This window comes from Bidens hawaiensis, unplaced genomic scaffold (assembly GCF_021521415.1).
Source record: "Bidens hawaiensis isolate Kalapana, Puna unplaced genomic scaffold, B.hawaiensis_p1.1 tig00000055_1, whole genome shotgun sequence".
NCBI lineage: Eukaryota > Viridiplantae > Streptophyta > Magnoliopsida > Asterales > Asteraceae > Bidens > Bidens hawaiensis.
The window spans coordinates 8,980,935-9,008,814 of record NW_027491016.1 but is presented as its reverse complement, the minus strand read 5'-3'; positions in this window follow the sequence as shown (position 1 = coordinate 9,008,814).

The following is a 27,880-nucleotide window of genomic DNA, read 5'->3' as shown; positions in this document are numbered from 1 at the left end:
AGTGCATCAGATGTGCACTTTGCTGGTGAGGTTAGGGCCGAGGAGCAACTGGCCGATATAATTGCGGGCGAAGAAAGGCCTGCGAAGAGGCAAAAGAAGAAGGTTACAAGGAAGTATCGTAGTCTATTTTCTGATCTCCCACGTCCTCCACCGTTACAATCAGTTGGGACTTCGTCTGCTGCTCCTCCCGTTCAACAAGCACCGCCACCACCACAGCAACCAGCACCACAACCGACTACTCAACCTCAACCAGAAATGTCTATACCTCCTCAGGTTGCAACAGAACTAGCTGATCTTCACAAGGCAATGATGAAGATGTTCATGTTCAAGACTGAGCAAGAAGAGCTGAATAGACGGCAAGAAGAGCAAAATCGACTGAAAGATGAGCAGATTGCCAAACTTCAAGCCGAAAACGACATGCTCAGAATTGAAAACACTCAGCTGAATGCGACTGTCGCCGAACAGGGCTCTTCTATCAAGGAACTACGAGAGTCGAATCTAAGCCTTGAGGCGAAAGTAACAGAACTGAAAGGAGATGTTCTACGTTTGGAAGGTCCAACAAATGTTGATGTGGACACAGACGAACTTGACTCTTCAGATGATGGTGGTGAAGGTACTAAAAAGTGAGTTGAGTGGATGTAGTGAGGATTTAAATGTTAAATCTTGTTAAATGATGATTTTTGTATAAACTCAGTTTCATATGTAATGATATTGTATTTCATGTTTATGATATTACATATGTTTATTTACAATTGTTGTTACATTGTGTTTGTTTGATCAAACAGGTGATGATAATCCGTTTAATGTCCAACCGCTGCAATCAAAAACAGCAGCAGAATTTTTCACGTTTCTACTGGACAATCCAAATGAGCAGCTAAACTTCGCAAGTGGAGACTTGGAAGAAGGTGAAATTTCTCATAATTTCACAGAAGAAGAATTGGAACAAATGTTTGAGTTATCCAACGTAGAAACAGGCAAGTATCTGGCTTTGCCTCCAACAGAACAAACTTCTTCTTCTGCTGCTACACCTGAATCATCATCATCTACGGCCACTGATCCCTCACACGTCGATCCCTCTCAATTTGATGACGTTGAAATGGAAGACTTGTCAAAGGAAGAGTATCCTGAATACTATACGTCTCAAAATGACGATCTTCCTAACTTTGCAAGTTTCTTCCAAAATGTAACAGAGGAGGAAATGCAGAAAAAGGCTGAAGAAAGGTCAAACAATATGGAACAGCCTTCTGAAGCGGATCAAGCCGAATTTTTAGAGAAAACCGAGGAATGCAAGAAAGCATTCAATGCTATTCTTGAGAAGATAAGATCCAGACAACAAGCGAAGCCGACCATTCCTCATACAACGTCATATAAAATGAAGGGTCGCAGAACTTCAGGAGAAATTATCGCTTGGGCATGTCTGAAGGATCTTAACTGCGTAGCTGTCAAGAGAGAAAGGGGGGTTGAATACTTTCAACGTATTACTGATTTGAAGACCCTTCCTACTCATGATCTGAACCGTCTGAATTATCTTGATCTGCAATACGCCAACTCATCTCCATTTGCCACGTATTATCAGAATGTGTTGCGAAAAGAGTACAACACAAAATGGAAGATGATCACACCACAAAGGGCGAAGAGATATCTAAGCAAAAAAGAGATCGATCCGATCACCAACAGGCCAAAAGTTATTTTGAAGTACATGCCACCACTCACAATGAAGAAGATTCCTCTTAGAAAGATGAAGCAGGACTTCTACAAATCATTCAGGCATTGGTACTATGATGGAAAACTGCATGAGGCAGTTATTGTGCTCAATGACAATGGAAATTGGAGCACAATTCGTATTTTTGATCCAATGTGGCTCACAAATTTGTCAAGGGAGGATGTCTATACGTTGTACAAGACAGAGATTCTTTACGCTCCCGAAGACATAGAGAAAGCGTTAACGTACAGAAATGTCATTAGGATTTGCTTTGCCTATGACATACATGCAGGATCAAATTGGAAAGAACAACAGAAGAAGTATGCCCAAGAAACTGAAGATTAATTGTCATGTCTATCATTTATCTTGTTTCTTATTGTAATTCAAAGTTAAATCTTCTGGTTGTATCTGTTTTGAATTGAATGAAATATGATTTGGAATATTGTGATAGATTTTGCTTTAATGTCTATTTTGCAAATCTAATACAATTGTGCTTAAATGTTAATCCAAAATTCCAATTGACAGCGTCTCAGGATATGCGGAACCTATGGTAAGTCTGACTGACTGTGCCATTTGGTAAAGAGAGAACTCCATGAAGAAAGGAGTTTGTGGATGCAATGTCTGCACCACTAGTTTTGAGAAAAGAGAGAGTGAGATAACTCCAAGGGGGAGTTACGGTCGAGCAAGAGAACTCGATTGGTTACAAGCAAATAGAACTGGCTCCAAGGGGGAGTTTGTTAGGACATGAAATGTCACATGTATGTCCCCAGTTCTATCAGGTTGGTTCAATAAGAAACCAACGATCGTGAAACCAAGTTAACGTACTGAAAATGTCAAACGAAGCTGATTCGATCGAATCAGTCACTGATTCGATCGAACCAGATCTCATTCGATCGAATGGGTATCTCATTCGATCGAACGAGTCTTCGATATATAAACGTTACTTAGGAAATTTCACATAGGCTTTTGAACACAACTCACACTCACGTAAATCAGAGAAGCAGCAGCCTCCAGAAACACTCTCGAGCGTTCTTCGTGTTCTTGGTCGTTTCCTCCAATCCTAAGCGTCAAACACCTTTAGGAATCGTACCTGCGTGCCCGTTGATCACCACCGAATCGCCGTGTTAGAGGATTCCGCACTCTAACACGTTGCCCCGTGAATCGTTGGGAAACCGAGTCCCGAACCGGTCCTACATTGTCCCCTTTTCTCTTGAACATCCTTTACTCCTTTCCTAGGATTCATCCAACTCTCAAAGACAGTATCTAGTCGACCCTCGAGATCCTCAATGTCTTGATCTGTCATACTCATGATCTCAGAGGCTACAAGGTACTTATTGGCCATTTCTTCATTTACCTTCAACTGAATTTCATTCAACCGATCTTGCTTAGCTAATCTTTCCTTCAGAATGTCTACCTCGGACGGAAGTTCGGTGTTTTCAGCAATGAGGGTACCAAAGTTTCTTGAGGATCCTTGAGCACCCTCAAGTATGCAAATTCTAGCTTCCAGTCGTTCAGTCTCCTGCAATACTAGATATGTCTCCTTTTCCCAATCATCCTTTAATTGAGTTTCAAGGAGAGAGGACGACGGCAAGTCGCCTTCGAGATAGGAGACTCTCGATTGACCCTCAAACCTTCATCATGTTGCCTAGCAAGCGACATAGATTGATCAGTCCATAATTGTTGCTAACTGTCTACTCGCTTCTGGAGAGTCTCAATCCATAGTCTTTGACTTTCAATGAGAACTTTATCCACCACTCGTTCACTCTCCAACTTGGCAGCCCTTTCCACCAAAGAAGCCTCTTTCTTTCTCTGCTCTCTCACAAACTCAATCATCAATAATTCCCGTTTGGCTCGCTTCTCGTTGATTCCTCCAATGTCTGTATCCTTTCAAGGATAGGATCCGTGTACAACAGATCCTTTGTATACTTTTCACTGCACAACGGTGTTGGGGTTAGGAAAGTAGTTTGGGTAATTGTGGGAGGAGTGGTTGATTGGGTAGATTCGGTTCGGGATTATATTGGCATTGTTAGGGGTTTCCAATGAGGTGGTAAGGGCTAGTGGTAGGGTTATTGGTTCAGTTATGGTTTGGGATATAGGGTAGTTACTTGTGTAGTGGTGGATGGTGAGGTAAAGGTGGCTGACTAGTAGGTGGAGGCACTAAGGGGAGAGGTAAAGGCTAGTGATTCTATGGGTGAAAGTGATTATGGGTGGTGATTGGTTTTGTTGTATTGGTGAGGTGTGGGCTAGAGGGGAGGAGGTAAATTTTCTAAAATGGAGGGTAAGGGATCATCTTATCTAGAGGGAGAGATGTCGAGTGAGGTTATTGCTGAATCATGTAGTTTTCTAGGTGTGTGTTTGGTCTTAGGTTTGGTTTTAAAGTCCTAGGTAGCTTGCCTTTCTTGACAGCTAGAGTGCGGGGCATGGTAGTAGGTGAGGTAGTGTCAGGGTCTGGAAATGTGGTTTTGTGGTGGAGTTATGATTGCTTGGATTAGTGGTGATGTGGCTTGTGTTCATGTCATAGTGGAAGTAGGAAAGATTACCTTTAAGGAAGTTGGCATTGTTGAAGAGACGGGCTTCTTGGAGTCCCCAACTCTACTCAAACGCTTAAGCTTGGGCTCCTTCTCTTTCTTCAATCTGTTGAGAAGGACCAATAGTAGAATGCTTACTGACAGCCTGTAGGGCTAATATTCTATATTATAATTAGGATTGTGTATGTCTTTCTGTTTTCTTACAGTCAGTGAATTACGTACTCCGTACGTTTATTTTGTATGGTAAAAGCCCATTGGGCAAGTCCACTTGGACACAAGAAATGAAAACATTGGAGAAATTGAGACTCTATAAAAGGTTAACTTTAACCCATTTCTCCATATATAACTTATTTCAAAAAAATTCATCCTTTTCAATCCTTTTGTGTTTGCAAAACTAAGATCTCAGATCCGAGTATTGTTAGCAATTTCCGCTAACTAACAACATGGATTGATCCGAGTAAAGTTGTGAGATCCATTAGAGCTTTCGGCTCAACTTTTGTGGTTTTCGAATCATATTTTTCGGATTTTGATCTTAGTTTTTGTTGAAATTGGGATTGTTTTTTGTGTTTTCAACTACTTTTGGAGTATTGTACACCTTAGATATACACAAAAATCATCAAATATATGTTTTTGTTGTTTTGAGTTTTTATGTCATGTTTAGATTTTTTTGAAAAACTCAAATCGAGGCCGATTTAGTGGTTTTTAGACTAAATTCTTTTTGCCTTTGTTGGGTACAGCAGCAACTCGAGTTGAGTACAGTAGCAAGTTATTGTAGCAAAACATAATGCAATTTTTTTTCTTTCTTAAAAAAATATTAATAATAAATTAAAATGTCATTTGTTTAAGATGTGAGCTCAAGTGGTAAAGAAAATAGAAGTAAGAAAATTGAGTCCTTTCTTGAGGTACACACACATCTTTGCTCGCAAGCTTGTATTGATAAAGTAGAAAGCTATAGAACTCATAATGCCGCTTTACTTGAAGAAAACTTAGCATTAAACATCAAATTGGTGAGTACAAAAAAGCTGACAAGGTGTATACCACTAGAATTAAAACTCATCGCGACGAGATGGCAAATTTAAATTTGAAATTGTTTCAGTCTAATTTATTAGTTGAGTTTCATGAAAAACGTATAGTAGAACTAAATGCTAAAATTGAGACTCTAGAATTAGATCTTGGACAAAGAAAAATTACTGTTGAAAAATTTAAAATGTCTTCTAATAAGTTGAACAGAATAATTGGAGCACAGATGGGTGTAAAAAAATGACGGGCTTGGATTATGAACATGTCGTGATTCCACCTCCATTCAATCATAATTATGCATCTCTGCCCCACTTCAGTTACAACATCCCACCTAAAGACGAAATGGTCTATGGTATTGTTCATGTTCTAAAACCTAAGATCTCTGTTCATGTGGTTCCTAAAACTGTTGATCTAATTGATGTGTCTATTAATTCTAATAATGACATGAGTTGTGTTAAAAATGGCCTTTTAAATTCAATTTTTGAGTGTGACGTGAATTCAAAACAATCTAATGTCAACTCTGTCTATACTGATAATAATTTTGTTTCTATGCAAAATACATTAAACTCATGTATGGATGTTAATGTTGATTGCAACGATTTTGATGTTGGCATCGTTCACGATATTTTGGACGAAAATGTTGATATTATTTTAGATGATGATTATGTTAATTTGTCAAATGATTCTTGTGTTGAAAATAGTGTAAATTTGGAGTTACCGAATCTATTGATACATAAAACGAGCGTCTCAGTCTTTATCTTATTATTATATTAGTTTATTATATGTAAGGGCATTTTGGTAATTAAACCCATTCGCTCTATTGTAAGGCACATTTGTTACCCCGTAACGAATGTGTCACATTCATCTAATGTAAGTTTCATTCGTTAACCTTGCTTAACCAATGGGACATAACAAATGTGAGGCTATTCATTAATGTAATGTATAACGAATGAGTATGCTCATTTGTAAGATTTTAATGTAACGAATGATACATTTGTTAAGTGTTAACTTGACGAATGTGGTCATCCCCTATATATAGTTGTAAATTACATTAAAGTAATGACAAGTTTTTTTGTTAATTGTATTACCCTGTTATGCTGTCAAAATCTTCTCAGAACACACACATAAACACACACTAAAGTAAATCCTTACATCTAATAGTATAATCAAGCATGAACAATCACGATGTTATCATGATCTAGATCCGGCTCAAGCTTTAACAGGCTTCCTTGGACTTTGACTCCTCGTTGTCAAAATGAACTTAACCATGTCTGATAAATTATAGGTTAACGAATATCTAAGTCATTTGCTAGGTTAGCGAATTTGGTTATTCGTTTGATAATGAATGACTCTCTTTTGTTTATCATAACGAATAGGATGTTGTTTTGTTATAAGTAATGAATGGATAATTTAAGGTAACGAATAGGCTTATTCGTTAGGTTTGACTAATGGGACTAATTCGTTAAAGTACTCTCATACGAATGAGGTCATTTGTAAAATTCATTTTAACGAATGAATGGTCATTCATCATATCAGAAGATTTTATTATTGAATATTTGTCTAATATTGTTTTCGTTTTTAACAGTATGGCTGACAAGAATGTGCCTAATCCTGCTCCAGAACAACAAACAGAGGTTGTTCATGAACAACAACCTGATGTTCAAGCTCAAGTACAGGAGGCAGCACCTGAAGAAGCTCCCGGTTTATTACCGTGGGACAAGAAGCACAACATATGTGCGTTCTTACAGGACAACTTCGAGGGTACACCAATGTTTGGAGGGATTATCAACTTCTTAATACGATCCATGATCTACAAGGCGATATCCACTGATACTTTGGTTTATCAAAGTATTATCCGTGCTTTCTGGAATACAGCTCGTTTTGATGAGAGGGAAAACCAGATTGAGACTATTGTTCAAGTCAAGAGGGTAGTTGTGGATGTTGGGGTTATTCGAGATGTATTGGGATTTCTTGATTCGATCGATGACCGGTGTGAGTTTGACAGGGGATTGATACGTAAGTTGTTTAGGCGGATAAGGTATTAGGGTAGTTTGAATCGGTTTATGCACAACACGGAATACTTGTGCGAACAGTACAAGTATTTGTTACACATTTTGATACATTGCCTTGGAGGAAGGAAGGATGGATATGATGAATGACGGGTTACGTTGCAATCGGAATTTGTCGCGTTAGTGCTGAACAAACCATTCAACTTTTTTGAATTGGTTTTCTATCATATGAAGGAAAATTGCATGAATCAACACAAGTTTTTAATGTATCCGAGGTTCCTACAGTTGACATCAACGATTTGCTGCCTACTTTGTTCAAAGATCCAACGAATCTCGCTGATTTGAAGAAGTTGGATCACATGAATCTGGAGACGAGGAGACGGTTACGCATATACAGGAACAAAATCTTCAAGATCGGCCGAGGTATAAGCGATTGATTGGCCATCTTGCCAATATTGACTAAGAGGCTGATGTAACACAAAGTTTACATCTTATTGCATCGAATTATCCTCATATTTATGCCGAACTCCATGCAAATTCATTGTTTTGGGTACTTATTTGAGTTATTTGTAAATTTGCAGGTCCGGCGCCCGCCTGACAAAGAAAACATGAAAAGAGGGCGTTTTGCGGACAAAATACAGCAATCTGCGAGACCTACACGCCCATACCAGCCCGTGCAAGGGACCGTGCCACCTAGGAAATTCACCAGCGCAAGCCAGTGTAGGATCTAATGCCGAGAATATTCAAAATGACCAGCCCGTGCAAGCCAGTGCCAGCCTGTGCAAGCCCGTGCCAGGCCGTGCAAGCCCATGCCAAAATAGAGAAATCTGACGTTTTGGTCAAATTAAAGCAAGGGGTTGACTTTTCACAATTAGGCACGACCGTGCAAGCCCGTGCATGAGCCCGTGCAAGACGTCCAGAAAGCATAAATACACCTCCATTATCTCCATTTGGAGTGTGGAGCCTTAAGGGAATTCTCTAAAATTGCTGGAAAATTATTGTTTGTGTGCTAGAGAGAATTCAAAGCTTCCATCTTGTGTGATCATCTTTGCAAGTAGCAATCATCATTCATCTTAGTTTGCAATCTTTAGTTCTTAACAATGATTTGTAAGATTACTTTGATTTTGGTTGTTGTATCAAGCCTTATGGGCTAAATACTCTTGTTACTTAGATTATGTTGAAACTTTTGCTTATGTGATATTATCTATGCATGATTTTGGCAAGTTGGTGTTCTTCAATTTTATGACATGTTCTTGAGTAGAGTTTAATGGTTGAATGCTTGTTTTAATTCCTAGTCTTGTTAGTTTGATAGATGCTTAGCCATAATATGTTGGAAAACTATGTGTATATTATTTGTTTATGAACTTAGTTTGTGTATACATACTTTTTTTATATCACTAAATTAGGAATGACTAGTGGAAATTAACTTGATTATGAATTTTAACAAGTATGAAACCTATCACTTGATATTGGAAAATTGTATAGTGATAACATGATTCTTTGAGTTGGTTGATGTTTGCTAGAGATTAAGGCCATAATCCTTAGTTCATATTTTTCTAATTAAAAGATTCATATGTTTAACTAGTGTTCTTGAACTTGTCTATTTTACATGATTTTAGGTGGTTAGTTTGTTGTTTTCATGCTAGCTTTCCTTTAATTGTGAGATTAAGTAGTTTTGACAAACGTACTAATCTATAGTTATTAACTTGATGAATACCCATCATGATGTTTTGTTGTTAGTATTAGGTTGCCTTGATTAGAATTTGATGTTGATACTTAATACATGATGTTTGCCATTATCATTGTCATTTTGTCACTAAGTTTAAGTTGATCCATAGTCTAATTAGCTTTGTTTGGATTGATTGTTAGTTGTATTTTATTTGCTTTGTTATTGTTGTATGCTAGCTTAGTGACTTGAAAAATTATTTAGATTGTTTGTTTGGTTAAATTAATTACAAAGATTTAGTATCAAAAGTTAGCCGTGTCCATGGATTGACACTCGGTTCTTACCGATACTTTGCTACAAACGGTAGGTACACTTGCCTTTCGTATGTGGTTTGGTTGTTGGTGAAAAACATTTTTAAAACCCGATTTGTGTGAAACTTTTATCCAAATTCTATATATATATATTCGCACACATCAGAGGCACCATCTAATGATTGCTGGGCTCATGATGATTCGGATTCTGAGCGTGAGGGTGGTGATGGTGGTAAAAGTGTTGTATGCTAGCCTAGTGCCGAGTTAACGTATGCCAAGAAGCGTAACGTAAAGGTAAAGAGCCGATGGTTGAGAAAGACATGAAACCGAAGAAGCAGAGGGTTAGACGTGGTTCGGGTATCGAGATTCCAAGCCAACCTTTTGTACTTACAGTGAGACCACTGCTCCTGCTTCTACTCCTCCTATTATTCCAAGATCTCCTGTTATTCCAAGAACTCCAACATTGGTTCCAATGCCTATATCTCCGGTGCCTCCGACAATGACTTTGATGACTCCTACGATGTCGGATCCTTAGTTTGGAGATATCTTGCAGACCGTGCTTGCTAGCATGCCAAGTCCTCAACCGCAAGTTACTATTCCAGCAAGTCCTACTTTGTTGCCGAGACCTAAGCACTCATTCATGTCTTTCAATCGTCCTCAGGGTCCAATGCAACCAATACACCCGAACTTCTTCAATCTGTCTCCCAATGCCTAGTTGTATAACTTGCTGAATCTTATTCATCTGCAACAAACTCATATGCACTCAGATCATTTATTTCAAAAGCATATGCGGGCAGAGCAGCGGACTTTATTTAGACATATGCAGTTTATTCAGAAGGAAAACCGGGAACTAAAGGCCCTGGTTGCTGCTTAGGGGGAGAGGATAGACAAACAGGACGAGACCATTCTTTAACTAACATGCAAAGAAGACAAATTGTAGAAGTTGAAGAATGATGATCAGGATCCTGATGAAGGTGGTGTGGGTGACCAGCAACCGGGCGGTGGTAACACATTGTCGGCAGGTAAACAGGCTAGATCGAGTGGTGGTGGTAGTACATAGTGGGGGAAATAGTTTGCAGATCATTCCCTACAAGGACTTCACTAGGGCTAAACTGATCGACACGATTTCGGCTAATATGGTTATTTTTGTGGATATGGACGGGATTGTGCATAGTATGGTAAACACGGATGAGATTTAAGAGGGTGAATTTGTTGATCATTCACTGCTTCTGGATCTAAACGAAGATGAGGTGGAGGAGTTGGGAAAGTCTATAGATGTTGATATCGAGTTTGAGGAAAGTAATAATCCTGGCATTCCACGCGAGAATGTGCCAGAATATGATGAAGTAGAGATAGAAGACGTGACTCCTGAGGAGTATCCTGACATGTACGCTTCGACAAATTCTGATTCAGGTATTCCATTTTTCATGACCAAGCATTTTGAAGCAGCAGAACATGTCTCAGAGAAGAAAGAGATAAATGGAACAAAGATGCGGAAACCAATCACCTGTCCGCGAAAGAGAAAAAGAGAAAGCGTGCTTTGGATGGTATGTTTTGACATGATGTCAAACGTATGAACAAGATGATCGAGACCCTTCAATACAATGAACAGGAAGAAGTAAAGCAAGCGAAGGTCCGAGCATCTGCATACCAAATGAAGAAGTACAAAAGCTCGAAGGACGTTAAAGGTGATTTGATTGCGTGGCAGTATGATTCTGAGCTTAAAGTATATGTGGTCAAGTGGGAGCAATGTATTTATTACTTCAATTGTATACATGACGTGCTGACAATGCCTCGATGGGATGTGAGAACCTTAGCCAACCGACCGTTTGTGAATTGGGGAAAAGATCAATCACTACAAAAAAAATGCCATTTAGTGACACACTTTTTTTATGGCATTTAGCTATTGTGCCACTATTTTAGGTTTTAATGGCACTTTGCGTATGCCGCATTTGCTTGTCACGCATTTTTAGTGGCATTTAGCATTTATGCCACTAAATTTAGGTTTTAGTGGCACTTTATGTATGTCACACTTGCTTCGCGCACACACTTTTAGTGATATTTAGTGTTTATGTCACTATAATTTACGTATTTAGTGGCACCTTGCGAGTGCCATATTTTCTTAGAAACATTTATAGTGCCATTTAGCATTTGTGTCACATAAGTTTAGGTTTTTAATGTCACTTTGCGTGTGTCATATTTTTTTCTTAACACACATAGTAAAAGGTTCCTAATTCATTGAAAACGACTTAAAAGAATTAGTAATTGTGTTCGTTTATTTAGTTAATCGAATGGTATTTCTTTTTTTTTTGGATGTTCGTTTGTTTTGTTTATTAAACAAACGCAAATCAAATTCTCGTTGAACAAGTTACGCATGGTACTGGTTAAAAATGCATATAAATTAATTAGTAAATAATCAACAAGCCGAACCCCGAGTTGAAAAAAAAACATTAACTAAACTGACCCATTGGCCCGTTAGCAGGACAAATTTCCAAACTTGTGACACGTATCAGCAAACCAAATGATCCCTAAATCAATTGCAGATATATTAAAGTGAAAGAAAATATGTTTTCCAATTAATAAAAGATGTGAGACAAAACTATACTATGTTTGTTTGCTGCTGTGTTTCTTAACTTGCTAACCCATATTCAATTCCCGAAATACCCCTGGTTCCCGACTTAGCAATTTTGAGCATGTTATAAATATCAAAGTCAAATTAATGTATCAAAGTCAAATCTTAACTATTTTAATTTATAAATATCAAAGACAAATGAACGTATCAAAGTCAAATCTTAACTTGCTGCGTTTCTTAACTTACTATACTATGTTTGTTTACTACTGCATTTCTTAACTAACTTTTAACAGAAAGAAACGGAACGAACCAGTTTTGAACAACAATAAGCAAACCGGACACTTTTTTTTAACAAAAATCAACGAACCTAACCACTTCTTTTAACAAAAATAAACGAACCGAACCCCCTTTTTTAACAAAGATAAACATACCATACCACATTTTTAACAAAAACAAACGAAACGAGAACCACATTCTTTTTACAAGAAAAAGCGAGCCGGACCACGTTTTTTAGCAAAGACATCCGAGTCGAACTACTTTTTAGCAGAAATAAACGAAACGAACCAGTTTTTGAACAAGAATAAGCGAACCAGACACTTTTTTTTTAACAAAAACAAATGAAACGAGAACCACATTTTTTTAACAAGAACAAGCGAGCCGGACCACTTTTTTAGCAAAGACATACGAGTCGAACTAATTTTTTACAAAAATAAACGAAAAAAATAAGTTTTTAAAAAAGAATAAGCGAATCGCACACATTTTTTTAACAAAAAAACAAACAAAGCGAGGACCGCATTTTTATAATAAGAACAAGCAAGCCGGACCACGTTTTTTAGCAAAGACATACGAGTCGAACTACTTTTTAACATAAATAAATGAAACGAAACAGATTTTGAACAAGAATAAGCGAACCGGACACTTTTTTTTTATCAAAAATCAACGAAACGAGAACCACATTTTTTTAACAAGAACAGCGAGCCAGACCACATTTTTTAGCAAAGACATATGAGTCGAACTACTTTTTAACAAAAATAAACGAAATGAACCAGTTTTTGAACAAGAATGAGCAAACCGGCCACTTTTTTTTTTTAATAAAAATCAACAAAACGAGAAGCATATTTTTTTAGCAAGAACAAGCGAGCCATACCACGCTTTTTAGAAAAGACATACGAGTCGAGCTACTTTTTAACATATATAAACGAAATGAACCAGTTTTTGAACAAGAATAAGCGAACCATACATTTTTCTTTAACAAAAATCCAGTAGCAGTGAACAAAATACAGCAGCGATAGTCCATGCTCGATAAGTGAAGCTCGGGTTCGGGCTCGTTTATTGAACAAGCTTACTTTTAGGCTTGAGCTTGGGCTCAAGTTCAATTAAGCTCGGCTCGATCGGGCACTTTTTTTTAGCAAAAATCAACAAAACTAACCACAATTTTTTAAAAAGAACAAGCGAGCCGGACCACTTTTTTAGCAAAGACATACGATTCGAACTACTTTTTAACATAAATAAACGAAACAAAACAGTTTTTTGAACAAGAATAAGCGAACTGGACCATTTTTTTTAACAAAAACAAATGAAACGAGAACCACATTTTTTTTAACAAGAACAAGTGAGCCGGACCATGTTTGCCGGACCATGTTTTTTATCAAAGACATACGAGTTGAACTACTTTTTAACAGAAATAAACGAAACGAACCAGTTTTTGAACAAGAATGAGCGAACCGGACACCTTTTTTTTTAACAAAAATCAACAACACGAGAAGAACAGTTTTTTAAAAAGAACAAGCGAGCCAGGCCACGTTTTTTAGCAAAGACATACGAGTCGAACTACTTTTTAACATAAATAAACGAAACGAAACAGTTTTTTGAACAAGAATACGCGAACCGGACACTTTTTTTTTAACAAAAATCAACGAAACGAAACCACATTTTTTTAACAAGAACAAGCGAGCCGGACCATGTTTTTTAGCAAAAACATACGAGTCGAACTACTTTTTAACAGAAATAAGCGAAACAAACCAATTTTTGAACAAGAATGAGTGAACCAGACACTTTTTTTTAACAAAAATCAAAGAAACAAGAAGCACATTTTTTTAGCAAGAACAAGCGAGCCGAACCACGTTTTTTAGCAAAGACATACGAGTCGAACTACTTTTTGACATAAATAAACGAAATGAACCAGTTTTGAACAAGAATAAGCGAACCAGACACTTTTTTAACAAAAATCCAGCAGCAGCAAACAAAGTACAGCAGCGATAGTCCATGCTCAATAAGTGAAGCTCTGGCTCAGGCTAGTTTATGAACGAGCTTACTTTTAGGCTTGATCTTGGGCTCGAGTTCAATTAATCTCTGCTCGATCGAGCTTTTTAACGAGTCAATCTCGAGTAGGTCGGCTCGTTTGCACCCTTAACCATAGGCAACTGATAATTGTTTTGAAAACTTAGAATGAAAAAAAAAATAACATTGAGACAGGTGCTTATAGGGTTTGAACTCCTGACATAAACTTTGGCAACCAATGAATTAACCATTACACCATCAGTTGTAATTTGAAAAATATCAGAAAAGCTGATTAATATAGCTCTCCATCAGCAGCGACAGGTCTGGTATCTATTACATGTAGCCTGCACCAAAACTTTTTGATCCACAACAATCTCAAACTGAATTAATATTGAACGTCAATACCTAATCTAACGTGTGCCGTATCAATCTTCCAATCCATTAAAATCGACCAGAAGACTACTATTACAAGTTTGTATTAATCATTCCAATAATCAAAGACTACTAATTTTTAATTTATCACCAGGTTTGTATTAATCATCATCAAAACAGTTGATTATGAGCATAAATTCATTCGAGCAATTCATCAAACAATTCGCGTGCATTTAAAATACTATTGCAGACAACTTTGTTCTTTAGTTTCTAATTGATGTTGTGCTTCCTATAATTATTAGTGATTTTAATTTAGTTAGACTCTTGTTATAGCTGCTAATAGATAAAGACCTGTTTTTAAACTATAATGCATTGATGTCGGAAGTTACAACAAAATTAGCTTTTATGAACAGCCCTGAAACAATACTTACAGACTTTTTTATGTTTCATTATGAATAGTCATGGACAGATCATGGATGTATCTTGCGCCAAGATCAAGTCAAACATTTGTTAGTGGGGTGAAAAACTTCTTGAATTTTGCATTTGAGAGAGCATGTGTAAACGGGGGGATGATAAGTGTCCATGCACAAATTGTCTAAACATGGAATATCAGAGTAGGCAATCTGTTTTGGATCACCTCATATGTTCAGGGTTCCGGCGAGAATACTTTAAATGGGTATATCATGGGGAAGGCACAACGGGTGCATCAACGAGCACAACCCTTCACGAGGATGAAGACACATATGACCATGGGATGCATGAAATGTTGAAGGCACAACAGAAGTTGGAAGTGGAGTTGAGATACACGAGAATGCTTCAAATAATAGTACAGAGACAAACAATAAATTCGATGACCTTGTCAAGGAAGCTGAAGAAAAGGTGTACCCGAATTGCAAATTCAACAAATTATCATGTGTGGTGCATTTATACCATATAAAATGTATCAATGGATGGAGCAACAAATCTTTGTCAATGTTGTTAAAGTTTCTAAAAGAACTTTTACCCAAAGGAAATGTGTTACCTAAAACAACACAAAATATTAAAAAATCATGGCTAACTTAGGATTAGAATATGAAAAAATTCATTCTTGTCCTAATGGTTACATGTTGATTTGGGATGACAAGGAGAAAGATGAAGTTTGCTCTTTTTGTGGATCTTCTAGATGGAAAGTTCGTGAATCTAGTCCAGAAGATGAAGTCAGTATTCCCAAGAAGAAGGCTTCAAAGATATTACGGTGGTTTCCTTTAAAGCCTAGACTTCAAAGATTGTTTATGTCATCAAAGTTGTCTAACCTTATGAAGTGGCATCATATAGAGCGTTTGAAAGATGGAAAATTGAGGCATCCAGCAAATGCATTAGTTTGGAAAAACATTGATGAAAAATTTCCAGAATTTGCCAGTGATCCCCGTAATGTGCGGCTAGCTCTATCAAGCGATGGCTTCAATCCGTTTAGGATAATGAATGTGGCGCACAGTATTTGGCCAGTTTTTGTTATTCCATACAACTTGCCACCTTGGTTGGTTATGAAACAACCGAATATTATTCTTTCTTTAATTATCCCAGGTCCTAAAGGTCCTGGAAACAAGATAGATGTGTATATGCACACATTACAGTTATGATTTTCTCTATTTTCAAATTAGTAAAGTTTTACCAGTTTAACAAGATTAGTAAAGTTTTACCAGTTTAACCAGTTTTACTAGTTTTACCAGTTTTACAAGCTCTTTTATTTACAGTTATTTTTTAACTGCTTACCCCCTCCTTATTTTATTTTACCGGTTAAAGTTTAACCAGATTGACATGCTTACATTCAAATCACATTTTGAAAATAGCTCAAAACAAACTGGTTAGGCTTTGGGGGTGAATATGTTAACTGCCTCTTTATTTTAATTTTTTGAACAGCTTATCGCCCAGTTTTGGCCGGTTTCGGTTCAGTTAACCGGTTTAGAACCGGTTTTGGTGGAGAAAATTACAAACCGATTCCTAACCTATGGTTTCAATCGGTTCCAAACCGGTTTCTACATAATCAGTTTCAAAGCGGTTCGGTTTCGGTTCAGTTTTCAAGTAGGTTCGGTTAACCGGTTTATTTGCCTACCTCTATAACCCGGTAACAATTTAGTCTATATGGCTAATTTAACTATCCTCGTTGGTTTTTTTTGACTTTGATCAGGTCGAATGGCAAAAATTAACAAGAAAAATCAAATTTTAACTAAGGAAGATAACGAGTATTTGAAAATAAGAAAAATGAGGGTTCAAGAGAACCAACAAAAGCTAAGAGATCTAGAATTAAAAAACATTGTAAACTCTACGACTAGTCTGACACAAAGTCATCAAATGAGGAAAAACACAACGAAACAAAACACTCATGAGGGGGGTGTAGACTACATTCCAGATCCTAATGATGATAGTGAAGTAGATTACCAACAAGTTGCTACAAGTGCGGTATCCAAAAAGGTAATTTGATTATCATAACTTTTTTCATATCATTTTATTTGATATACACATGATTTCTAACGAAAGATAAATTTGTTATAGCAACATCGTCGATAATATCTTCCACCAATGTCCATGAATAGAGTCGCTAACCTAGCGAGTCTACGCCGAGTGGTTTCTCCAAATATTTCGCAAGGTATCCTTTTATTTTTATTAAAGTTTATTCAATTAAACTAAAAGGTACCTTTTATATTAATTTAATTTTATGTGCTTTAATAAGGAAATGCGGTGGATATGGGAGTAGATGATGTTGACCAAACTAATGAGTATGAGAATGTGAATGATACGATACATACAAATAATCAACATGAGATACAAATGGCAGATCAAGATTGTTTAGAAGATGAAGAACAGTTACGAGGCCATGAAAAACAAAAAGCATCATGTTCTTATGCAAAAGGTAATAGTATAGGTAGGCGTAAGAGTCTAGATATCACTTCTACCGTGTCTAGTGAGCGTATTGAAGACCATATTGACAACGACCATGTTGAAGACCACCAGATTGTAACATCTAGGAAAATCCCATATTTATTTTGGACTAAAGTTGTCAACTTTGAAAGTTGGGGGATTAAAATATCCTCAAGATAAGTCATGGAAAAAATGAAATGAGAAACATTAAGTATTCTTATGTTAAGGAAATAAGAAAATTCCATCCCACATGGAAAGATGGAAGAAAATGGAAGCATTCCCCATGGGTATAAATAAGGAATGGAATTTTCATCCCAAATGGAAACAAATAAAGAAATGGAAGCTCTTTATAGGGAAGCAAGATTCCATAGAAATATTTTAATGTGGCTAACCACTCTCCATAGTCCTAGCAGAGGGTGCGAAGCACCCGACGCGCACGGACTCGGGCTCGGGCTCAGACTTGGGCGATGAGCGTAATGTGGCGTTTTGATGGCACACTTGGCACTTCGCACGCTCGCAGAGCCGCATAAGGGCCGCTTTAGTATTTTTGGAAAATGGAAGTATGACCAAGAAGTGGAAAGTTATCAAAGACGAAGGACCAAAAGCGAAAAATCTGATTCCAGGACCCATCGCGCTACGTGATGAACCCAGGAACAGCATAATCACGCTACGCGATGCTCTTCCTCATAAATCAGAAAAAAAGGGGGGCGCCGCGCTGCGCGATGACCAAGGGATAAGGGGGCATTGCGCTACGCGATGACCCCATTAAGCAACCAGTGCCACATGTCCAGCCACGTGTCAATATGTGGCAGCGTCTCAACAATTGCGGCGTCGCGCTACACGATGCCCTAAGAGAAGGGACCATCGCGCTACGCGATGGATCCTAATTTCGGCTATAAAAGGGAGGGGTCACGGAATTCACAACTCACACCTCCAACACACATTTTCACACACTTTCTCATACACACTAGCCTCGGTTTGCGTGCCGACCTCGTGGAACGTGCCAAGCTCCGAAGCTCTTACGGTTTATGGTGTAGTACGGGATATAGAGTAGAAGTACCGCTCGATCAGCTGTAGGCAACTAACTCCGAATACCCGTACGAGGTCCGAGATAACAACAAATCAATCAATCATAAAGCTGAAAACAGAAACAGGAATCAGTAACATAAACTGATTTACAGACAGGGGTCAGTAACCGAAACTGATCAATATATAGGAATCAGTGTCAGAAACTGATTTACAATCATATAAGGTGAATACGCCCCAACCTTTTACAACTCTTTTAGAGTCTGAACTGTTTGCATGAGATTTACGAATCCTTAAAACTTTGTGTTACAATAATGAGAAACGGGCATACTCAAATTAAGAGTATACATGTGTCTGGATCCATACATACATGGTGACTCGGATTTCCCCGAGGCCATGCATATCATCAAAACACGCCTCTGGTAGTCTACGGGACTGATCAGAGAAATGATATTGTATATATGATTAATTGTACATGTACTTAGGGTAATTTTAACAAATCTCAGGGAATACAATACTAAATTCCTTGAATATTCCCGCCTATTTCCACATCTAGTTACTCCGGAATATAATAAGATAACACGTTATATATATGGGTTGCCAAGAGAGATAAGAGACTTGGTAAGAGATAATACGCCGCAAACAATTGAGTCGGCCATGGAAGTAGCCGGATACTTGATTAATAACATGATAAGAAATCAAGAGGAAGAAAAGAAAGAACAAAAAAGAAATCAAGAAACCGAAAGATTACGAGAAGATAGAGAAAGAAGGAAATACTTCAAAATCCACTTGTAAAACTTGTGGAAGAAAATATTTTGGAAAATGTCGACGAGAAGGCCCAGATAAGTGTGCATACTGCAATAGAGAAGGACACATGATGCAAGAATGCAGGAAGAAACAAGGAGTAAGTTTCACATGTGGAGAAACGGGCCACTTTAAAACAAATTGCCCAAAAAAAAAGCTAATCCAGACTGACTCTAATATCAGAAGAAATCATAAATATCTGACAACAAATAACATAGTTAATTTTTGTATATTAGTTGTAACTCATTTTGAAAACGGGAAATTTTGTAAACCGAGAAAGGGTATTTAATTCCCTCAGTTCTAAATAATATGTTAGCATACGGATCTTGTTAATACACAAGAATACTCATATTCAGTATCTCTAAAGGAAAAGACAATCAAGTGACTGAAATCAAGGCTGACGTTCAAAACTGATAATATGTTTGAATTATCATCTGACAGATTCATCCAGTTGGATGAATTATCTCTATTAGGCCAAGACATGTCATATCAAACATCATATGTAAATATAAAATGACTATAAAACTCTATTAAGGTTAGTTCAAACCTAAGAGTCTGCTGAACTGAAACAGACTAATAGTCTGCTGATCAGACCAAGAGTCTGCTGAACTAAAACAAACTTAAAAGTTTGCTAATCAGATCACGAGTCTGCTGACACAAATCTGCTGAACCGAAACAGACTTAAAGTTTGCTGATAAATCAAACAAATACTATTTAGATACATACGCAAGACTATAATAAATATAGGATGATAGCGTACTGAGGGAAAGGATTCTGAATATCACTAATGTCATGAGATATCAAAATATGCAAAGATAGCATATCATTGAAAAGAAATCTCTGGGAAATACTAGTAAAGGAATGATCAATAAAGATTGATTAAAAAGTCAAAGGAACTTGAGAATGTTTAAGAGACATGATTGTATAGCATATTAGATATGATTGCTCAAAAGTACAAAGGTATTGTATGATACAAGGAAAACAAATGATTGGAATCAAGAGATGGAATTGATTCGACAGATCAAATCCAGGAAGCAATAGAGCTAACATTGATAAATGTTTAGAATACAAAAAGGTAAGGTAAATAATTAAAAACAACTGGCCACTGTGTTTAGCAATTTACAATTACTTATGATATTCTGAACTATTGACTAATTACATCAATCAAGATGTAAAAATTAGCATAGATCTAAGAATTTTCAACCACTCCGCATTGAGAAATAAACACAAGAATTAGATTCGATAGAATTTAATCACAGCTTAACAAAGTAAGAACATCCAAACCTAAGACAAAACGAATCTCGAGGACGAGATTCATTCCAAGGTGGGGAGGATGTAACATCTAGGAAAATCCCATATTTATTTTGGATTAAAGTTGTCAACTTTGAAAGTTGGGGGATTAAAAATATAATCAAGATAAGTCATGGAAAAATGAAATGAGAAACATTAAGTATTCTTATGTTAAGGAAATAAGAAAATTCCATCCCACATGGAAAAAGGAAGAAAAGGGAAGCATTCCCCATAGGTATAAATAAGGAATGGATTTTCATCCCACATGGAAACAAACAAAGAAATGGAAGCTCTTTATAAGGAAGTAAGATTTCATAGAAATGTTTTAATGTGGCTAACCACTCTCCATAGTCCTAGCGGTGGGTGCGAAGCACCCGACGCGCACGCGTACGGACTCAGACTCGGACTCCGGCGATGGGCGTAATGTGGCATAAGGGCCGCTTTAGTATTTTTGGAAAATGGAAGTATGACCAAGAAGTGGCAGGTTATCAAAGACGAATGACCAAAAGTGAAAAATCTGATTCCAGGACCCATCGCACTACACGATGAGCCCAGGAACAGCATCATCGCGCTACGCGATGCTCTTCCCCAGAAATCAGAAAAAAGGGGGGGGCGCCGCTCTGCGCAATGACCAAGGGATAAGGGGGCATCGCGCTACGCGATGACCCCATTAAGCAACTGGTACCACGAGTCAATACGTGGCAGCGTCGCGCTACGCAATGCCTTAAATGAAGGGACCATCGCGCTACGCGATGGATCCCAATTTCGGCTATAAAAAGGAGAGGTCACGGCATTCACAACTCACACCTCCAACACACATTTTAACACACTTTCTCACACACACTATCCTCGGTTTGCGTGCCGATCTCGTGAAAGGTGCCAAGCTCCAAAGATCTGACAGTTTATGGTGTAGTACGGGATATAGAGTAGAAGTACCGCTCGATCAGCTGTAGATAACTAACTCCGAATACCCGTACGAGGTCCGAGATATGTAACACCCGTTAATTTTACGGTTCAAAGGGTTTAAGCTTGTAGAGTATGTGTATTCCTCGGGATTTAACCGACATTTCTCGGAAACCTTTTCGTCATACCGGTACATTAAGTTATTTAAACTTTCCTTTCATGTTGCCATATCTCTCAAATTAGAAAGGCTAGAGTGTAACTTGTTGTTTTATATCATAAAACTAAAAACCCTAGCCCCCTCCCTTCCCTATTCCCGATCGGACAAGAGAGCAGCCAAGGAGCTGCGATTTTTCTTTTTTTTGCAGCCAAGGTGTGATCATAAAAATTCAATTTAAGGTTCTTACTATGTCCCTATAAGTCTTTTACACCTTAATTGGTCATATTAACGCGCTTATTGGTCGTTAGGGTTGAGTTTTGGTTATAACGATTCTGACAGATTCGTACTCGATTATTGTTTGGTCTGTAACTCAATGAAAATTTATTTTTTTCGATTGATTCTTGTTTCTATGATGTTCTACTTTGAGTCTAATTTCCAGAAAGGTATAATATGTAATTTTTGGATGAGATTTGAATGCTTTTTATGATTTTATAAGATCGAGTGTCAAAGCTGATACGGGATGACGGATTCTGGTCTGTCTTCCCGACGTCATAATCCTTTTTTGACAATTCTAAATTGGTTGATTCCACTTCTGAAAGTTAGTATTTTGAGTTAGGAACCAAACCCAATTGGAATCATTTAATTTGGCTGGGTAATGATGTTTATAAAAATAAAACCATTTTGTTGCGCACTAAAATAGCTGCACATACCTTTCTGTGTTGGAGGAATTTTTATGATTTTTGTGCCCACAAGAAAAATATAATAAAAATATTTTTATAAACCTAAGACATTTATTAAAGTCTGTTAAAAATTTAATAATTTATTTCAAAGGTTATCCTATATAATTAAATGCATCTTCACATGCTAAAATCTGCACGTTTTACTTGTTATTGATCGGTAAGTTCGTTTTAGGCTTAACCGGTGGATGTTCTATTGTGTTCTTGTCGAGGCTGTTTGAAGTGAGTTTTTGCACCGCAATCTTCCTAGGTATGTCCCATATATCATACTTTAAAATCATGTTCATTGGTGTTCGTTAGATTGGTCAACTAGTTGTAGTTTGATTGTTAGTGTTCGGTTGACTAGAATTGTAGTTTTATGCATTTAACGCGAGGGTCGAAGTGATTAATGACCAATTCAGCTCGGGGGAACTTGGTTTGATGTACGGGCTGTTGGAAAATTATTTTTATAAGTTATGAGGCTGAATTGGTTGTCGGTTGCTCAAACGGGTCGGTACAACGCACAATTGCGTTTATTGAATAGCTGGTGCGTTGTACTTGCGAGTTACCGACCCATTTGACTCGTGTAGCGTCGTGTGGACTTGTTGGCTGTGATTTTATCATGTTGGGTCCACACGGGGCTGTGTTGGATGTTAATGGCCTAAACGACTCTTAGACGCGCGTGTTAGTGTCACCTAGTGCTTCCGGGGGTAAATTGGGAATTCTTTATTCCCGGGAGTATCTAAGGGTCGTGTTGGTGAATGTAAGGCCCCGGAGGCTGTTATGATTGAGTTTGATGAGGTCGAGATTTTAGGTAACTCGAACCATGTTAGAACATCTTGTAGGATAAACGAGTCCGTTCGATGTCGTTTGTAATGTTTGTATGTAAACCGACAGGTGTTTGAGTTTTGGGATTACTTAGGGATTATCTAGCTCGTGGTGAATACGTGTCTTATGTCGGGTGTTCTCATGATGCCCCCTTTTTACTCTTTTAAGATTTTAGGCTAGCATGCACACCTAAGCGATTTTGCTTGATGAATTGTTTAAAATTATTTTGGATGGGCTTACTTGTATAGGGTAGGCCTTTAGATGATATTATCGTATGTATGTATGTATGTATTATTGTATGGCCAATATTTGGCGATGTTAGTAGTCGTTATCGACTACGGATGTTACATATGTCTACTTTGTGTTTGCATACGTTGGATGAGATGTTACCTGTTTGGGTTGTACGTGTGCTCGACCCTGATGTTATTACTTGGATGAGATGTTACGTGTTTGGGTTATACGTGTGCTCGACCCTGATGTTATTACTTGGATGAAGTATATGTAGGTATATAATTATAAGGATGTTTATATATAATTATAAGTATGTTCATACATACTTACAAGGATGTTTATATATAATTATAAGTATGTTCATATATACTTATAAGGATGTTTATATATAATTATAAGGATGTTTATATATAATTATAAGTATGTTCATATATACTTACAAGGATGTTTATATATAATTATAAGGATGTTCATATATGATTATAAGGATGTTTATATACATATACAAGGATGATTACTTATTATTGATGATGGCCTAACTGTTGTAACTTGTTTTATTTTTAAAACTCTTGGAATGATTATGACTATTATTATTTTAGATGTCAATTATTAAAACTTGAACTCACTCAGCTCAAGCTGACTTTGTATGCATGTTAGTGTGAGTTTCAGGTTAGGAGGAGTATGCGTTTTCGCTTGGACGTGCACGAGGCTACTTGGACTGTGGAGGGCATACTTAGTCGGAAGTTTTAATGATGAACACTTTTCTTTTAAAGTTTTATTAAATACATTGAAGTTTGGTTTTGGGCATAATTCCCGGGTTTTGAGAACTTCTTTTAATAATTATGATTTTCCGCTGAATTATACTCTGAAATCGTTTTTGAAATTAAATGAATTGTTTTGGGTTTAAGAATTTTATAAGTTTCGTGTATGATCACCAACTGTAGGATTCCCGGGATTCGGGGTCTTACAAGATAACAACAAATCAATCAATCATAAAAGCTTAAAACAGAAACAGGAATCAGTAACAGAAACTGATTTACAGACAGGGGTCAGTAACCGAAGCTGATTATATACAGGAATCAGTGTCAGAAACTGATTTACAATCATATAAAGTGAATACGCCCCAACCTTTTACAACTCTTTTAGAGTCTAAACTGTTTGCATGGGAATTACGAATCCTTAAAACTTTGTGTTACAATAATGAGAAACTGGCATACTCAAATTAAGAGTATACATGTGTCTGGATCCATATGTACATGGTGACTCGGATTTCCCCGAGGCCATGCATATCATCAAACATGCATCTGGTAGTCTACGGGACTGATCCGAGAAATGATATTGTGTATATGATTAATTGTACATGTACTTAGGGTAATTGTAACCCAATTAAGTTGGGTGCCTAATGAGTATTGTCACAAAGGTATTATTATTGTTTACACACTGGTATTATTGAGTCAGCGTCATTCACCAGCTGTGTGCTGACGTAGTTTTCCACCACATTTCAGGGAACTGTAAATAATAGAACTGACAGGCAAGACGGATAAAAGATTGGAGACATAATCATTAGAGGTGATCTGATGGCTTAGATATTTTATTCAGAATATTATAAAGAATGATATTTTCAAAGGATATGTATTTAAATTATCTAACGGGTATTCAACTCCCGAGATTCCAATATAATAATATTTTACCTGAAAAGACTTCCGCTGATATTTTACAATATCCAAACGGATATTCTAACCCTACATTTTATAAATGAATAATATGTTTTAAAGACTTCCGCTAATAACCCGCAACTCTGATATATTTTCAAAACCAGATACCAAGTAACGGTTGTCGCACCCAGGCCCTGAGTCGGGGTGTGACACAGATTTTTGAAACTCAAGGTCATCAAACTAATGAAATACAAGGTAAAACTTTAAACAAATTGTAATGATATATAAGAAACAAAAGGATAGCAGATATGTTCCAACTATATTAAAATGTTTTTGTATTTATTTTAAAATTATTAGGTGCTCCTAAAAATGTTAGAGGCTATACATAAAAAGCTGAAACTTGAAAGATGGATAATGAAAAGAATAGTTGTCACATTCAACAGGTTTGGAATACCTGTTGGGGATGAAGGTAATGAATTAGTTCAATTCCTTGGGACGCTCGTGAGGATGCCTGATCATGTATCCATAGAATATTCTGACTAGAGAAAGGTTCCCATCCAAAACAAATAAGACATGTATTCACTTGTTAAGGTATGTGATAATATATAAAATTTTCCGAACTTGTAGTCTATGTTTGCCTATTGTTTACTAAGATTGGTAAATTTTTGTGAAGGCTGCTGAATGGGATTTTTGTTTGCAGTCTAAATTTGCAATTCATCCTAATGAAACAGACTTGATTAAAAAGTGGATCTTATATAGCATGGGAAGAAAATGAAAAGCGTGGAAATGGTCGTCTTTTAAGGCTCGTGCTTATGATCCAAGTCTTATCGTTGATAAAATTGTGTCACGAGAAGTTAAAAATGACAAAAGATTGAATCCAACTCAGTTTAAAAAACTTGTTTCTAGTTGGTTCACTCCGGAATTTCAGGTAACAATGTGCAACTTTGATTTCTTATACAATATATACTATTCGTGTTATTTATTCGGGGTTTTGGGTAATCGAGTTGGGTTAAAAACTATCTGATAACCATTTGAAATAAGGGTAATTATGTTTTAGTAAATTAGGCATCTTTTAATCGGGTCGGGTTGTTTATGGTACTGTATTGTCTAACATCAACAACCTTGTTGTGTTTTTATGTACCATTTACAATAGAGAAAATGTGATGCTAAAAGATTGAGCTGCTCAACGATGAAGGAGCCTCATGTTAGTGGGACAAAGTCGTTTGCTAGACTTGGTCATGAAATCGTAATATTCATACTATTTATTAGTGTATTTTTGGGTTTTTATTTCGCTTACTAACATAAGCCATAAACTATAGGCAACAAAGAATAATGATGTATATCCAACAAGAGGAGAGTTATATATAAAAACTCACTCCCGTAAAGATGGAGATATTGTTGATGATAAAGCTGCTCACATTGTAGTAATGTATAATTTAATGTTATTATATATCATGGGTGTGTTTTATTTAATTTATGATTACCTATTTGGTTATGTGTTTAGGCTTCATTTAAAGATATCTCAAATGATTCTACAATCACACTCAGTGATCCTAATGATTTTACAAAGGATGACTACTCAAGAGTTAAAGGCCTGGAGAAAAGAGGATATGTTCGATTAGTTGGAAGGATGCCCACAACAAAAAAGTAATGGGGCTTCTTCGACAGACTCACAAACTATAGATCATCTAAAGAGTGTAGTTAGTGCTATGGCTATAATCATCTAAGAACATATTCCCAATGTAAACTTGTCTTTGGTTCTAAGCAATATGAACATACAGATAATTACATTCGTGAACCATTATGTGTTCTTTTATATAATATTACGTGTTTCTGTACTAGCATTTGTTTCATTTAACCTTTTAGGTCCCTGCTATTGGTTCGCTGGCCCATAATAACTCCTTATCAATTGACGAAATATCTTCAAGAATTCACAATGATAATGGTAATTACTCTTAAGTTGTTACTTTTTATAAACTATTTTGTGATATTAAATGGATATTATTATGAATGGATATGATTATGTTGTTGTAATCTTAATATGAAATTTATCATCCAAAACTTTTTATTTACAGGGCAAGAAAGACGTTTGGACAATTGATCTTTAAATTTTAGTTGACATAAGAGTTAAGGTATTATGTTTGTTTTTTTTGTCTATATATAGGTGTTCGGGCAATTATAAATGGCCACACAGTATCTATTGTTTTTTTTGTTCTATTTGTTAGGTGTTCGGACCATTTTCTTATACATGTTTATACATTGATGATGGCAGGGCTCAAATCATGAGAAGATTTGGACAATTGATAAAAACATTTGGAAATATTATCAAAGTGAAGTTGTCATGCCAAAAGAGCATTTAGATTTAGATTTATTGTGTAAACATTTGAAATTTGGAATATGTTACTTATTACACGATTTTTCTTAACATTTAAAATATGTTTTTTGAACTTATTATTGAAGTTATAATATAGTGATTTCTACATTAGCGAACTTTATTTTATATTTTATATTGTAAATGTTATGATTTGTGTAGCAAAATTATATGCCACTAAACAAAATACATTTTTAAACAGAAACGGTTTTACTAACACAAAACTTGTGTCACAAAAGTTTTTTTTAGATTGTGGCAAAAATATTATGTTCCACTAAACAAAATAAATATATTTAAATAGAAACTGTTTTACTAACACAAAACTTATGTCACAAAAGTTATTTTTAGATTTTGGCAAAAATAAAATGCCACTAAAAGTAGTACGTATATGTAACTAGGATTACTTTTTAAAGTCACAAAAATTGTGTCACAATAGTCTTTTTTCTATATTGTGGCAAAAAAATAGTGTCACTAAAAGCCCAAAAACTTTGTGTGACACATCAAAAAAGTGACACTAAAAGGTTTTAGCGACACCACTTCT